Source organism: Panthera pardus, unplaced genomic scaffold (genome assembly GCF_024362965.1).
Source record: "Panthera pardus isolate Hobbes unplaced genomic scaffold, ASM2436296v1 HiC_scaffold_11, whole genome shotgun sequence".
In the NCBI taxonomy this organism is placed as follows: Eukaryota; Metazoa; Chordata; class Mammalia; order Carnivora; family Felidae; genus Panthera; species Panthera pardus.
In genome coordinates, this window is record NW_026526666.1 from 39,126,674 (window position 1) to 39,143,416 (window position 16,743).

Here is a 16,743-nt window from a genome sequence, read left to right on the forward strand (position 1 = left end):
TGGACCAGGGAGTGACCCACAATTACCTTTACCTCATTATAATGCTAAAATCTCTGCTCAAGGAGGAGCTCAAGCCTCATTTACATAACACACATTGTACATATAGAAATGTTTCCTTTTGTGCTCCTTTGCCTGTAAGGACTAGTCTTCCCTATAGATAAATATGCATCCTAACCCTAAATAAAAGGAACCTGTTCACCCTTGCTGGGGTAGTCACAGCTTTGGAAGTTATTCCTGGAGATCTCCTTATTTGCTCCAATTAAAGTATACTTTGTGCCGCGGTTCACCTGGTGTGGTTTCCTTCTGCAACTCACCAAAAAGCAGTCTCACGCTGGTTGGTTACATTTCCTCCCAGGTGGCCTACCAGCAAATGCTCCCCAGCCTAGGGGGCCGTAAAAACAGCTCCTAATAGAAGCTGGGCTTGCAGAGATCTGCTCTTGCAGCTGCCCGTGACACGCTTCTATCCGTAAGTCCCCTTAATACACCATTTTTTTTTTTTTTTTTTTTTTTTTTTTTTTTTTTTTTTGTTAAGCTGGACTTGTCAGTCTTTTTGTTCAGTTTTACTGCTCCTTTGGCCTTTGGAGTTCGTTTTGCCTATAGGGTACCTTCTTTTTACAGAACAATTGGCAAGCCAGCCAGGAGGAGCTTAGAGACCTAAGAAGGAGCAAGGGGAATGAGGCTTCTGTGGGTGAAATCCCCAAGTGGCCAAGCATCTTGGTATGGGGAGGCATGATCATTTATTTGCTTGATTCCCGTAGACCACTGCATGAGGAGGGGATGCCCGAAAAAGTGGTGCAGGTTAAAGTACCTGCTATTAGAAAGTCACGTGGCCCACCGGGGTAAGGGGGACTGCAGAGTAGTATCCTTGCTGAGTTGGCCTCTCTTCTGGGCCCCTCCGCTGACCACTGACGCCCAGCTAGCAACAGCAACAAAAGTAAGGCAGGTGGCGGAAGAATTATCATTGGAGAAGAACATGAGACTATCCACAGCCCTTTGGGCTTTTAACTTGGCAGATGAGATCAAAACTCAGGATGCACAGATTGAGACCTTCATGTGTTGTCCCTCTGTGCACTTGGGGGGCCTAAAATGTAGTGACTTCACTCTGAGCTGTCACTAGGAAACCAGACTGGGACGCTAAAACACCAACATAGTATGCTTGGAAAGTAGGATGTGTTTTCTCAGTAAGAGGAGCTAGGAGAAATGGAGATGGATTTTGTTGTTGTTGTTGTTGAGAGGAAACAAAGTTAATTTTGCCCTTAAAAAGTTGTTTTAAGAGAAAAAGACATAGGGCAAAATTGAAATATAGAAAATAAAGTTGCAGAAGTTTTGTGAAAAAGGAATTTTATGTGTGGTCAAGTTGGCTAAGATTAAAATGAAAAATTTTTTGAAGTTTATTTATTTATTTTGAGTGAGAGAGGGAGAGCATGAGCCAGGGAGGGGCAGACAGAGAGGGAGAGAGAGAATCCCCAACAGGTTCCACAGAGCCCCACACAGATACCAGTCTCATGAACCATGAGATCACGACCTGAGCTGAAATCCAGAGTCGGATGCTTAACCGACTGAGCCACCCAGATGCCCCTAAAATGAATTTATTTAAAAATGAATTTTGGGGCGCCTGGGTGGCTCAGTCGGTTAAGCGTCCGACTTCGGCTCAGGTCATGATCTCACGGTTCGTGGGTTCGAGCCCCGCGTCAGGCTCTGTGCTGACAGCTCAGAGCCTGGAGCCTGTTTCAGATTCTGTGTCTCCTTCTCTCTGTGACCCTCCCCCGTTCATGCTCTGTCTCTCTCTGTCTCAAAAATAAATAAACGTTAAAAAAAAAAAATTTTGAAAAAAAAAAAAGAATTTTCATGTTGTGGTGCTTGGGTGGTTCAGTCGGTTAAGCATCTGACTTCAGCTCAGGTCATGATCTCACGGTTTGTGGGTTTTAGCCCACGTTGAGCACCCACTCCTCAGAGCTTGGAGCTTGCTTCCAACTCTGTGTTTCCCTCTCTCTCTGTCCCTCCCCTGCTGGTGCTCTGCCTCTCTTTCAAAAATAAATAAACATTAAAAAAAAGGAGTTATAGGAGCACCTGGGTGGCCCAGTTGATTAAGCGTCTGACTTGGGCTCAGGTCATGATCTCACGGTTCGTGAGTTCCAGCCCTGAGTTGGGCTCTGTGCTGACAGCTCAGAGCCTGGAGCCTGCTTCGGATTCTTTGTCTCCCTCTTTCTCTGCCCCTTCCCCACTCACGGCTCTGTCTCTCTCTATCTCTCAAAACTAAATAAACATTAAAAAAAATTTTAAAAAAGGAGTTATAAAGAAATGAATTTTAATGTCAAAAGTAAGCTGGTGTAAAATTGGAATCTGGTTTTCTCTCTGTTAGAATGACCTACAACTTGGGATACCTGGCTAGCTCAGTTGGTAGAGAATGTGACCCTTAATCTCAGGGTCTTGAATTCAAGCCCCACCTTGGGGGTGAAATGCATTTTACAAAATAAAAAATAAAAAAAAGAGGACATTCAAATTTTAAGTGTCTTCTTCAAATATAAGTGGAGAACCATCTCAACAGGTACACTTAGTTCATCTCCCAGAAAACAAATCCAGATCCAACTTTTATAACGAGTGACTTTTGTCCCTATTTCACGGCAGCGATTTAAAACAGAAGCTATAAAGTCTCTGCATCTTTCTGTGGATATAGCCTCTTTGAACTCCTTCTAGTGTTTATGTGTTAGGATAACACTGGGGCTTTCCAGGAGGCCCTAATGCAGTTAGCAGGTAGGATTCTTAGGGAAGATGCCAACCACCTTGCTATTTGTTGTACTGGCAGTCTGTCAATTCCATGAAAGCAGGGCACCAATGGTTCTGTTGACTGTGGTTTCTCTGGCACCTTTGGCTTAGCATGTGACTTTTGAGTTTATGAATTAGGTGACTTGTCAAAGCTGTAAGATGTTGGGAAAGTTTTTCAACACCTTCATTTGTAAAGTGAGGTAATGGTACCTACCTGGAGAGGTTGCCGCGAGGCTCCAATAGGATATCATAGGCAAAATGCTTGGCATAAGACGCAATAGTAGGTTCGCAGTAAACATTTTTCCTTCCTACCCAACTTACAAAGTTGCATCTAAAAGATGTAATGATATCATTTTTAAAGTTAATTAAAATGTGGGAGACACAAGAGCATTCCTGTAAGTATGGAAGTATTTTTGTTTGTTTCTTAAAAACTCCGGGGCTCCCTGGTGAATTTTAGTATTAAAAAAACAGAAATATCTGAGTGGTAAGCACCATATGCTCTGTTGGCTTTTATTTTATTTTATTTTTTCAAAAGATATCTCTTATCACATTAGTGCAAAGCCCATTTCAAAATGCTACACAGAGCCTTTTGCAGTCTGTAATGAATTGTTAAAAAAAAAAAAAAGGTTTAAATGAGCGATTAAAAACAGGAGTTTGTTGAGTTGAATAAAAGCTATCCTTAGAAATGTGGTTTCAACTGAAAAAAAAAATCTACATGGAAGTGTTTACTCATAAAGCTTGTTTGATTATCCCCACCTGATGTGTCTCACCCTATAGTCCCTGCAGGATAGATTATATAATGTACACTCGTTTTGAAAACATATAATCTATTCTCCTTTACCTCAGTGCTTGTATTTCCTGCTGACACATTCAGCTGAAACCCTGTCTGATATATCAAGCCCTTTATGTTGGCTTACTTGATGGTCTGGAAAAAGAAAAAGGACATTAGTGTCTCCTTTTTTGCTCTTTTGGATACCTTTTAGAGTAATCTCTTTTCAGTAATGGACAAGTAACTTTAAATATATATGTGTGTGTATGTGTGTGTGTAACAAACACATCTTTTTTGTCTTTGATATCTATCCCAGGGAGTATCCAATTAATGAAACAGTGTGCTGTATTCTCTCATAAGGAATGAGGTATGTATTTGCTCTTATCAAAAATAATATCTGATTGCTATCATTCCTAAATCTTCACTCGTGTTTGCTTTCCAGCTCTCCACCTGGGTAGAAACTCAGTCCTTTACTGATCTTGCATTTGTCCACGATACTATTTTTTCAGGGACTTACCGATTCATGTTGTTCATTGTACTAAAATAAAGGTTTAATATTGTGGAACGTGTACAGCAGAATCAATTAAATTGCCATTCAGCCAGTTAGAATATATCTGAGCATGTCATTAATTGTTCAGGATCATGGTAATATTGATTCCGTTTTGGCAGCTCATGCCAATTGGAAAAGTTATAGATATGGCTGTCAGAGATATGATTCAGTCTTACTCAGTGATTTTACAGACATGACCAAAAAAGAGTAAGTTATAGGACAATAAAAACTGCAGCATCAAACTAACTGAATCGAGTAATGGATCTGGAAAGAAAGTATATTTATTTGGAGGCTCCAGCAAGAGAACTCATCTCCTTATATAGCCTTATTTTAAGAATGGTTTACCTTTTCCTGGAAATTGATTGAGAATTGCAGCTTTAGTTTGACATACATGAAATGATTAAGTAGCAAAGGGATGCCTATGGGCTCTATCAACCATGGTGATCAATGGGGCTAAGACGTCACAGGCAGATCCTACTCATTTCTGGAATTTATTCCACGCATTGAGCAACTACTTGGGAAGGGAACAAGGCACTATTTACAGTTGAGGTAAAGTGTCCCGTGCCTGCCATTTTCACATAGGAAATTTTGCCAAAGTCATCTCCTCAATCTGCTTTGGAAATAAAGACAATGACATATTTGATAACATATTCATGGGTTAGTCTCTTAGATTACCTAACTTCTTTTCAAAAGAGAAGTTTCCATGCAAAGCATATTGCTTTGAGATTGGTAGAGATGAGGGCTGCTTGTGTTGTTTATTTCATTTGTTACTAGACTTTATGATTTTCTGTTCTCTTTCTCCTGACAGTGTGTTAGCCTGTATATCCTTCCTATTGGGTGTAAAGTAAATTTGAGGATAAGTACTTTATCGATTATCTTCTTTGTATTTTCTTTCCTTCCTTCTCCAAATTAGCACAGTGCTCCATATAAAATAGATTCACGAAATGTTGTTCACTGTATGAATCTATTCTGTTTGGATAGACATCACTTTGCAAGTTTGAAACTGTCAAATACTACTTGTAAAGGTCCTCATTTTCACATTTACTGTTGCATCCTCCAGCCAGGAAAGGTTTATTTTAAACGTTAGGAAGTTCTTCATGCTTGATGAGTATAATTATGATGTGCTGAAGATGTTAGTTTTGGGAGTTTGGCATCCATTCCTACGAACGTCCTCTTTTTTAGTATTATTTTTAAAGACTATGTTACATAGCTATGCACCGCATTCATGTCCATAGTCCCCGTAGACTTCATATTGTGCACTTTATGAGCGTTTGTGCAGTAAGAGCTATCACTTAAATACAATACCAGACTTTTCCGGCATAGTCAAGCATATCACAGATGACTTTTATGTGAGTTCCTGTAGCTGTATTTTTTTTTTTTTGTATAATTCTTAACTACAGAGTGCAAATTTTATATGAACTTTGTGCGAAAACATAGAGAGCTTCAAATTTCTAATTCTTTTCGTTTAGAAAGAGGTTCTGTCAATATTCATTCAAGTTGGAAGAGACAGAATATGAACAGATGGCTGTGGCAAACAGCACATTGCAATTGGGAAGCAGCGAACAGGTACTAGTGAATATGACATTTGGTATTCCATAATAGTCTTGAAAATTAATTTTAAATCAGGCTTCAAAATCATAATAAAGAGCAACTCATATATTATTCATTTCTTTATTCCAAAGGCTAATGTTCGGAGTGTTAAGTACAATATATGCTGGAAGAAGGTAAAGGAAATGTGATTTTCAATTAAACACGTAAAGTGTGTTTAAAAACTGCTGGCATGACCTTAGTTATTTTTCTAGGATCACTGAATAACTTTTTCAGTACCCTGAGACTTTTAGCTCCAAGGACTATTTACAATTAAAAGAGAATATCAAGTTAAAGAATGTAAGGGAACTATTTTAAAAGTTTTAATTTTATATTTTATGCAGACTCTGGTTGAATTTTTGAAGGTAATTAGTTGGTCGGATGCCAGAAGTGGTAAATATTTTATACTTGCTCATGGAAACAGGTAGCTGGAATGTCAAATTCGTACACATCATCAAAAAGCAGGCAATTATCATGTATGCTAATGTATAGATGGCTGCCTCCAAGGTTCACAGGTAATCAGACCTTTTCTGAAGAGTTCAGCATATATTTCTATTTCTATTTAAAATAAATATTGCCATCTGAGTAAAACTTTTGATTTTTTTTTGGAGCAGCTGCTTGGGGAATGATGATATTATGATGGGAAGGGTGGCTTGTTACAATATTATTCCTTTGGGTTACCAGTTCTGATTATCTTTGTGATACTGCAAGCAGAGCGTTCTTTAAAGTAACAGAAACTTTTCTGAATAAAACATTTCAAATTACATCTATTTTTTTTCAAGAGATGATAATTATGTAAAGCAAAGAAATTAGAAAATGAGAAATAGCTCCAGGAACAAAGAGATTTCGGCCCAGACCTGTATTATTTTTAAGGCATTCATTAATATATGTGGATCTATATGTGGGGTGTGCGTGTGTGTGTGTGTGTGTGTGTATTTGCATTTAAAATTTAAAACAAATTTGAATTGTTGGGGGCATGTTTTGCTATTGTGAGGCCATAGTGGGTATGTTTTCTGCCCTGAGAATATCCCTGAGATAATTATATATCAAATAGGAGAAAGACTTCATAGTGGAAGTGATATGGATACTGGTTTCCTGTAGACCATATGCTGGATTCTTTCTCTGGCACTTTTACCCATTAGGAAACTTTGTAACCAGTTATATGACCTCTTTAATTCTCAGGTGCGAAATAGGTACAGCAAAAATAGAGAAGTCATGGTGTCATTGTAGGGATTATTTAAGTATTATACACAAATAACATGATTAAGATGTTTTACCTATTTTTATTGTTATACTTTTATGTGTCAGTAGTGACACACATATTAAATGTTAAAATTGAGGGACTTGATTTTAATCAGGGGGGTTTTAAGGGAGGTCTACTTTGCATAAGGTATTGTGATCAACAGTGAAAAGACTTTTTTTCAATATGGTAGAATTTTTGTAGGGTTCTGACATGGATTATCTTGTTGGGAGTCTCACGAGATCCCCGAAATGAAAAAGCTGAGAAAAGTCAAAACAGCTTGGGTGAAAGTGAAAACAACCTCTTCATGGCAGATCAAGGATTACTGACCTGGGAGAGTCTTTTCTTCGTTCCTTTGTTTGTTTTTAAAGTAAGCTCTACACCCAACGAGGGTCTTGAACTCACAACCCCAAGATCAAGAGTCTGATGCTCTACCGACTGAAGCATCTAGGCACCCCAGGAGTCTTTTCACAATACCCCTTTACCTCCCAATGAAAGTGAAAATTCTCTGCTTCTAATTGAAAGTAAAAATTGTTTTACATTCTCCCACTGTCTAAAAATTCTCTCATCTATTTTCATCACTAAGTCCTCTGCAATAAACACATTAACACGTTAACGACATCCTACTAGTTTGACTCCTTCCTATTGATTCTGTCAAATTAAAGGCTAAACTTCACATGGGGAAAATCAAGTGTGTGAAACATAATTTAATTAAAGGAGACAGACATTTATTAGATGCTTTTGCACTGTGCAAAGAAGCTACATGGTGCATTGTCGGTAAACGTGCATGCATGTGTAACACCTAGGTTGTACTCATTGTGTCTAGGAAAGGAAGCAGTTCTCCTCTGTCACCAGCAAGAAGTCAGTGTCACTATTAGCTGATTACATGCACACATGCAGTCCAAAGGCTGTTGCAAAAGCATTCACTACATTTCAGACTCGAGCACAGCATAGTTGTGATGAGTGCCTACAAGACCCATCACAAGGGGCTCTTTCCTTCTCTCATCCCTCTGTGTTCCCTCCATCTTCTCTCGCTCTGCCTTCTCTTCCTGCCTCCATCCTGGAAGCAGATGGCTGTGTCTTCCTCTGCTAATGATGGCAATATGTGACCTAGAACTTGCAGATTTTTAAAAGAGGACTATTTAATAATCAAACACACCTTTGTCTTATAAATAATGACAGCGTCTGAAACCATAATCCTATTATTAAAGAAAAGAAAGTCTTTTTTAGGCAGTAATTGTTAAGAAATGAAGAAGGGCTAAAACATGATTAATTTGAATCGTGGCTCTGTCACTATGAACTGTGTGACCATAGCAGGTTACAATCTCTTCGAGTCTCTGCTCCTTATCTACAACATAGATATAATAATAGGGCCTTGCTCTTGTGCTTGCTGGGAGGGTTATATGAGTTAATGTAAGTGTGAGGCTCGTAGGTTATTGCCTGATGCTTAAGAATTGCTTGGTGCATTGGTGTTGTTAATATTACGGTTTTTTAATTTGTATATTTTACCATAAACTTATTACCGTGTTGAGAAGCAAAGAGTGAGGGGGGAGTGAGACCTAGCCTCTAATACATACATACACTAATTGCTTAATTAAAGGATTGAATCAAGTTTTTGTTTATTTAGAAATATTTCAGTTTTGAACCCTTTCTCACCTATGACTCTCACATATCACACACAGGTATATACGCATGCAGACAACACAGAGTCCCCGCAGATGTCAAGGAGAATATGCATTTGCTTACCTTAATTTTTCTAACTTTTTAATATTTTATCACATGTATGCATAGATATGATAGAATGACTCATTTTGTTTGTTGTAAGGGGTAATGGAAAACATTTGAGTCTTGATCTTAAAGGATGAATAGGAATTTGTCAGGTTGGAAAGGAGAATTTCAAGCTGAGAAATGAAAACAGCCTAAGTGAAACCACAGGGATGTGAAACACCTCTGCTACAGAATGGGTGTCAGTAAACCAGTGTAGGTGTGGTTTCTCGTTTGAGTTCTCTGGAAATAGAGTCTGAAACTGGGGGTTGCGTGTGGAGGCTTATTGGAGAGTATTTTCAGAAGTGATACCTGTAAGGAAGGGAGGAAGACACGACTGGGTAGAAAAAAGAACTGACTTTCAAAGCAATGGCAATGGAGTCCTCAACCTATCTGGTGCTGGTCCAGCCTTCAGAGTTTTCTCTAACTGAGGTGAGAGGGCCAGATATTTATGTCCCTGCATCACCGGTCTCAGCCAGGAACTGCCTTTAGAAGCGGGAGCCTTGGACAAGACCCCTTCTCTGTCCTAGAGCAGCGCTGCTGTGAGCCATACCATTTCTCTCACAACCACTGCACATTGCTGATGTACTACAAAGCTGGGTATGCACAATACGTAAATAAATGACACGGCTGTGTTCCAGTGAAGCTTCATGTACTAAAGCAGGCAGCCAACCGCAGGTCTTAGTTTGCCGACCCCAGGCCTAGAGTAATTCTCACTGAGGGACGTGGCTTGGAGAGACATCAGCCGTTAATACTGCCAGAAGCTGGGGAATGGGTGCTTGGCCCTCGAGAGGGCATTTGGGCCCGGCACCATAGTGCACTACGGTTCATCCCCTGCATCTTTCAGATCTACGTGCTGCTTATGGCAAGTCTGCCTCATCTATTCTCCATCATCTAAGACACTTCTACGTTTCTTCTTCAATTAAAGTAGGTCATCACTTTTGGTAAGCTTCCAAGGATTATCATCACAGCATGTTAGCGCCATCTCATTGTCAGGGCTTTTCTACTAGGGGAAAAAGCTTCCATGTCAATAAACTCTCCCTTAGCCAGTTTGATGTTTCACCTCCCAGCACTCCCACTTCCTTGGGTTAGCATCTTGAGGATGCAAAGTCTCCTGGCTCATGCTGGTCCCTGTCAGTTAGGTTCTGCAGTTCCTTTGGCATTTATTCCCTCCTCTTCCATGCCAGGCCCAGCAAATCGGCAGTCAAAGCTGTGCTGAGATTTGTTATTGGTCTGATTGCTAGAGGGGGAAGTGGGGACAGACCAGGAGAGGGGCAAGGGTCAGGGTCCCGAGGAGAAAGTTAAACTTGGTTCATGTTGCCTGCCTGTAGCTCAAACGTACCCCTACCCACCAATTTCTTAGATTACACCGGCAGATTTCTTAGTCGGATAAATAGCATAGCAAGAGGCAGTGGAGCAGCCACTATGGCACAAGTCTGAAAGTAACTCATCAATAGAAAATACGGTCATTGTGGGGCACTTGGGTGGCTTAGTCAGTTAAGCATCTCGCTCTTGATTTTGGCTCAGGTCATGATCTTCTGTTTTGTGGATTCAAGCCCCATATCTGGCTGTGCGCTGACAGCATGAAGCCTGCTTGGGATTCTCTCTCTCCCCCTCACTCTCTCGTGGGCATGCACTCTCTCTTTCCCTCTCTCTCAAAATAAATAAACTTAAAAAAAAAAAAAAGAAAGAAAATATGGCCATTGTGTCTTTCTTTTTAATATCCCTATGCTAGAAACACAGGGGCTCTGGGGCCAAATGATAGTAGGAGATTTTGCATACAAAGGAGGAAATCTCAAACAAGATCTTCTGTAACAAATACTGCTAATGCCTTCCTGATATCATTGTTCTTCCTTAGTAAAATAATCCTCATTTTTATCCTAACAAGTTGCCACCGAGGATAGAGACATTTAACAGCCTCCTTTGCAGCTCTATTAGCCTACATAACTAAATTCTGGCCAACGAGTTGTAAATAAAAGTGATATATGACGCTTCCAGAATTCTTCAAAAAAGATTGAGAGGGGAGGCTCTGTTTCACTTCTTCTCCTCCTTGGAACACAGAATTAATGACTAGAGTTCTAGCAACTATCTTGCAAGGGAATTTGATCTTTGGGCTTGAATTTTGCGCTGGAAATTTGATAATTACAGAGGTCTTTATATTCAAATTTGACATTTTATCTCTAGAATATCTTAACATTGATAACTGCTATTGTGTTCTCCTTGTGTTCTCATTTGATCTTATTACAGACTCTTTGGTCTGCTTATTTTTGACAACATGGTTGGGCATGAGAAATAGAATACATTTTCACCTTTTGGTATAATTGGCCTTTGGTGTTGATGTGCTTAATGTACTATGGAATCATTTTCAAATAAAAATCAGTGTAGCCCCCAAATCAATCTGGATTCAAGTCTTTACTGCTCACCAGTGGTATCAAGAGGACACTCAAAGGGGATGGTATTGGAAGAATGGTTTCACGAAAGTGGGGACAGGACTGTCTTGATGTGCTGATTTACACTCCTAAGTGGAATAGTTACAGAAGCTGAGAGTCCTTAGTTTAATGGTTAAGATCAATGATTTAAAACAGCAAAAACTTCAGGAACAGTATTGGGTACCATGGCAAGGCTTACTCTCCACTCCTGATGTCCCCTTTTACGCTGATGAAGCTCTATGAACATATTGCTTCTGGGGCTCTCTTTCCTCCTCCTCACTCTCCCCTGCCTCCCCACCCCCCAGGGGAAGTGAAGTGATTTATCTGACTATGGAAAGGAGAGGAAAAGGACATGTATAGAACAGCCTATGTTCTCTCTCTTGTGAATGAGCTGTCTAGAGAATGCACATGTCTTTATCAGTTCTGTATGTGGTAGTTCAGCCCTCCCTCTGCCTGCGAAGGTAGGTGGGAGTTTCACTTTTGGGAAGCCCACTTGCCTACCATGTAAGACAATGCCCAGTATAAAATGTGCATTCAAAAAAGTGCCTAATACGTAAAGATTGTATTGAATAATTAAGCAAACACCTGTATAATGATCACCAGCTCAAGAAATAGAACATTGTTAACACCCCTGTGTGTCCTTTTTGGATCTCACCTCCATCCCTATGACTAGAAGTATTGTTACATATATTTTATGTATGTTTTTCTTTGTAGTTTTATCATAAATGTATATATTACTAAACACTGTAGGTTTGCCTATTTCTGGATTTTATAAAATTAAATCTGTTATGGGTTGAATTGTATTTTTGCTAAAATTTATATGTTTTGAAGTACTAACCCCTAATACCTCAAAATGTTATTTGGAAACAGGGTAATAAAGTTAGAATGAGGTTCTTAGGGTGTGCCCTAATCCAGTATGACTGGTATCCTTATAAAAGGAAACTTGGACAGATACCTATAGAAGGAGCTGATATGAAGACACATGGAAAAGACAGCCATCTACAAGCCACAGGGAAAGGCCTGGAACAGGTTCTCCCTCACAGCTGTCCAAAGGAACCAACAGTGCCAACCTCTTGATCTCCCATTTATAGCCTCCAGAACTGTGAGACAATACATTTTTGTTTAAGCTATCCGCTCTTTGGTACTTTGTCTCAGCAGCCCTAGAAAACTAGTATAGATTTATATAGTATGTATCCTTTGCTCTCTGACTTCTCAATTTGGTGAGATTCATCCATGTTTTTGAAGTGTAGCAGTAGTTCATGGTCATAGCTGTATTATACCTCATGGTATAAATATTATAAATGTTATCCATCAATTTTACACATTTAGGTGTTGATGGATATTTCTTTTCCATGCCCTCAAGCAGCCAGTCAGACCATTTTCCACGGACCATAAGTCCATATACGCTATAGGCTTGGGTCACTTCTTTTTACACTCAAAGTAGATGACTAGATTCACTGTTTGGAGATCTGCCCATTGGGAGAATTTTCTCTCACCGTTGTCTTTCAAGACCATCTGAGTGAAGCTGTTCTATAGATGCCATCCTTGTTCAGCTTGCACCCACCATCTGAGCCAACAAATCTGTATTAATCAGAGTTCCCCAGTGTCCAAAAACATGTTCCTCATTTCCATCTGAGATCTCATCAGAAGTACCTTTAACATCTTTATATATATATATGTTTATATTTTTCCTTTAACATTTATATATCTACCAACATCTTCTTTATGATGATACACTAAGATGAGAGAAGCTTTCTCTCTAGCTCCCCTCTTTTCTTTTTGAGCTCTTACCAGAATTGCCTTTAACATCTGTATTTCCACCAACATTCTTTTCAAGGAATTCTATCAGCACACTCAACTTCTTCCAGCCTCTGTACAATGCCCAGTTCCAAAGCCCCTTCCCCATTTTTGGGTATATTTTTATAGCAGAAACCCACTTCTTATTACCAAAACCTATTCATTTGTTGGGGTTGTCATAGCAAAGTACCATAGACTGGGAGCAATTTATTTTCTCATGGTTGTAGAGGCTAGAACTCTGAGATCAAGGTGCCAGCAAGTTTGTCTTCCTCTAAGGCCTCTCCTTTGCTCGTGGATGGCTGGCCATCCTCTGTTATCTTCATACCCTCTGTACTGGTCTATGTCTTAATCTCCTCTTCTTATATTGACACCAGTCATATTAGATTAGGGCCCATCCTAGTAACTTCACTTTGCTTAAATTACCTCTTTAAAGACCCTATGTCCACGTATATACACTTCTTGGGGTATTGGGAGTTAGGACTTCAACATCTGAATTTCAGGGGGACATAATTCCCCAGCCTACAACACCATCCATGAATCAAGTTCAGAGATTTTCTTCCTCCTTTAACTGATCATCAGGATTCCCCTTATGACTGTAAGCTGGGAGAAGTTTTCTAAACCAAGGCCAGTAACTGATTTTGTTGGGCATTCAAATCTCTCTGAAGTTCAGCTCCTCTATTAAATGCTAGGCTTGAGCCTGGGTTTTCTTCAATCCTACCAAGAGAGCTGATGAGAGCTTCTTTGCACACAACCCAAAAGGCCCTCAGGGTTTTACATCTGGCTTTGTATTGCCAGTTCTTTGCCCAGAGCTATTTATTATCTTTTTGTAGCTTGCTAATGGTGTTTAGTAATAGTTAGTCCATAGCTAGTAGCTACTGTTTTCTCCAAACTTCTTCAAAGCCTGAAACAGGTGCACTCACTTTTACCAGCCCACCCTCCCAATTTACTGCCCATTAAAGTTACAATATGATCAACACCTGTGCGCCCGAGGCTGCCTGTGTACCACCTATCACTCTTGGACTTTCCACTGCCAGTTGTTCAGGGAATGAGCTAGCCTCAAATCCTAACTTGTCAGCAACTTTCACAAGACCATTCTTAACACCAACTGTCACACGTCGATTTCTCCAGAAGCATTTGCTGAGATGGAACTTAGGGTACGCAGTGCTTTTTAGGAAACAACGCCCGTAAAGGCAAGGGGGTTGCGGCAGGACCGGGCAGAGAAAGAAGCTGAACCGAGATATAAGCCTGGCAGTGAGTGTCTTGGCAAACCTGGAAAACCTGGAAGGCAAGTCTGCAGTGAGTACATAAGGCCAAAGGGCCAGGCCTTTAGAACCTGCCTCGCTCAGTTAACCAGGTGTGTATGTGAGCTGCTGCCTGGGGAGGGGCGTGACCTCAGGTAATGAGCTCTCTGCAGCTGAAGTATATAATGAGGTTGCCGAGAGCTGGAGGCCGCTTGCAGGTTTCAGTGGATGCCTCTGGCAGCGGCTCCTTTCTTGAAGAGGATCCTGGCGGGAATCTCCAAGTCCGGCAAAGGTACATGTGCGTTTCCTGAGCGGATACCTTAGAAGTGGAATTGCTAAGGGATAGAATATGTGCAGCTCCGGCTTTAGCGCGTAACGCCAAACTCTCTTCCAAAGTAGTTGTTCTGTTTGCACCCGCATGAAGGTATCCGAGAGTTTTCAGTTACCTCATTTTTTCTTAACACTTGGTATGGTCCGTTGTTTTTCTTTTAGTTGCTTTGGTGGGTCTGTAATGGTGTTATAATTTGGTATTAATTTGTCTACCAACATGGATAGAGTCTTGGTGAAGTGGCTATTTAAGAATTTTGTCCATTTAAAGGAAATCGTGTTGTATTTGGTCTATAAGCCCTTTGTTGGATATATGTGTGTGTGTGTATAAAACTATCCTTTTTTTTTTTTTTACTCAGGAGGATTGAATGGTATATATTGATCAAGATAAGTTTTAATTTTTATGGAATTCGATTTATTGGTCTATAAAGATAATCCTTCTTGTGTTTCATTTAGAAAGGCTTTTCTATCCTACTGTCATAAATATATTCTCGTATATCATCTGCTAGTTGTTCTATGGACCTGCAACTCACTTAGAATTAATTTTTGTGTATTATAGGAGTATAAAAGAGTGTATAAAAGTGTTTCTAAAAATTCTTATCCATATGGAGCTACTTTTATCCCAGCACAATTAGCTGAAAAGACTGGGTTATTTCCATACTACTCTATAATGCAAACTCCTATTTAGAAAGGCTAGGTTTTACTATAGAAACAAATAATTCCCAATTCTTTGAAGCTTTAAACCTCAAAGTTTATTTCTGATACTCATTGTCTGTCATGGCTGGGCTGTGGCTTCATGCTACAACCTCTATCTGAAACATAGCTGGTCTTTGTGGCAGAGGAGAGAGGATGAGGGAAACACAGATTGATTTTTAAACCATATTTCCTGAAGTGATGCTAACCTCCTATTCCATTGACCATAGCTAGAATGTGTCCGACAGGTCGACAACTTTGTGTACATATTACCTTCTGCAGGGAGGGCCTGCAAATTTTAGTGAATACTAATGCATGAAACCACACACCATTGCAATAAAACAAGTATCTATGAACCTTACAGCTTCTTCTCTATTTCCTATTCAATATTTGAACCAATATCACACTGTCTTAATCACTAGAACTTTATAAGTTTCCATAATCAGTACAATGGTCTTCTCACCTTGTTCAGGAATGTCTTGTCTATTCTTGACCTATTGCATATGTGTGTGTGTATGTGTGTTTTAATATTTGACAAGTGTCACAGGAAAAACGGGTTGCAGTTTGGGGTTTTATTGGCTTTATGACTTTATGAAGTGAAATTATTCATTGTTTCAGTTTGGAGAGAATCATGAACTTTGTCTACTCACAAAGTTAGCACATTCTAAAAATACACTCTTGTTTATTACCACATAGTATAAGTACTGAGGTTTACAATTAACACGGGATCCCATCCTTCTTAGATATCAGAGGATTGAGGAAAAAGTTGTAAGAGTTTGTCAGTAGTTCAGAGCACAGGGTGTGATGGAAGACTATAGCAAATTCCCTGTTTGAGTCCAAAAATATTATTCATCATGTACTCAAAACATTTTGCTATGTATTCTAGGAAGTATCAGTGTTGAATTTTAAACTCTAGAAGGAACAGAATATAATGCACCAAGTGGTAAATGCTTTGAAGAAGCAACAGATGTAGTTCTAAAAGAAGGCGAGTGGGAAATAATGCTTGCACTATTGAAATCAAAGAAGCCGTCGTAGAGGAACTAGGGTTTGGTGAGGGGCCTGAAGCAAAATTAATAATTGGGTAGAAAGGCATTCGAGGTCTTACACGGTAATGATGCCTCATCACTACTTCTCATTGATTCATTGGGCTTCTTTTAGAAGTTCTATATACTATTCTGATAGTCTGGCCCTTTAAATTTCAGGTTTTATTTTTATTTCAGGTGACATTCTGGGAAAGGGAAAAGTATAACAGCTGCATTTTATTATAATGAGAACAAGTTCATAAAAGGATACATAATTAGGCATTTACAATTTTGTTCACTGAATTTCAAATCCTACTCGGAAAACCCATTATAAGTGAATTAGGAATTTAAAATTTTTTGCAGAGTTTTTTTGTTTGTTTGTTTATTTACTTTTTGCTTTGGGAATTAATTGCAAAGTCTTATATTAATAGAACATTAAGGGCAAGCTTTCTAAATGTGTAAGTCAAAAAATTCCAAGTTATGTTTCCTTTAGTAACTGTAACTAATCTCTTTGTGCAAATAATAAAGCAACAAAATTAATATGATACACCGTTGTAC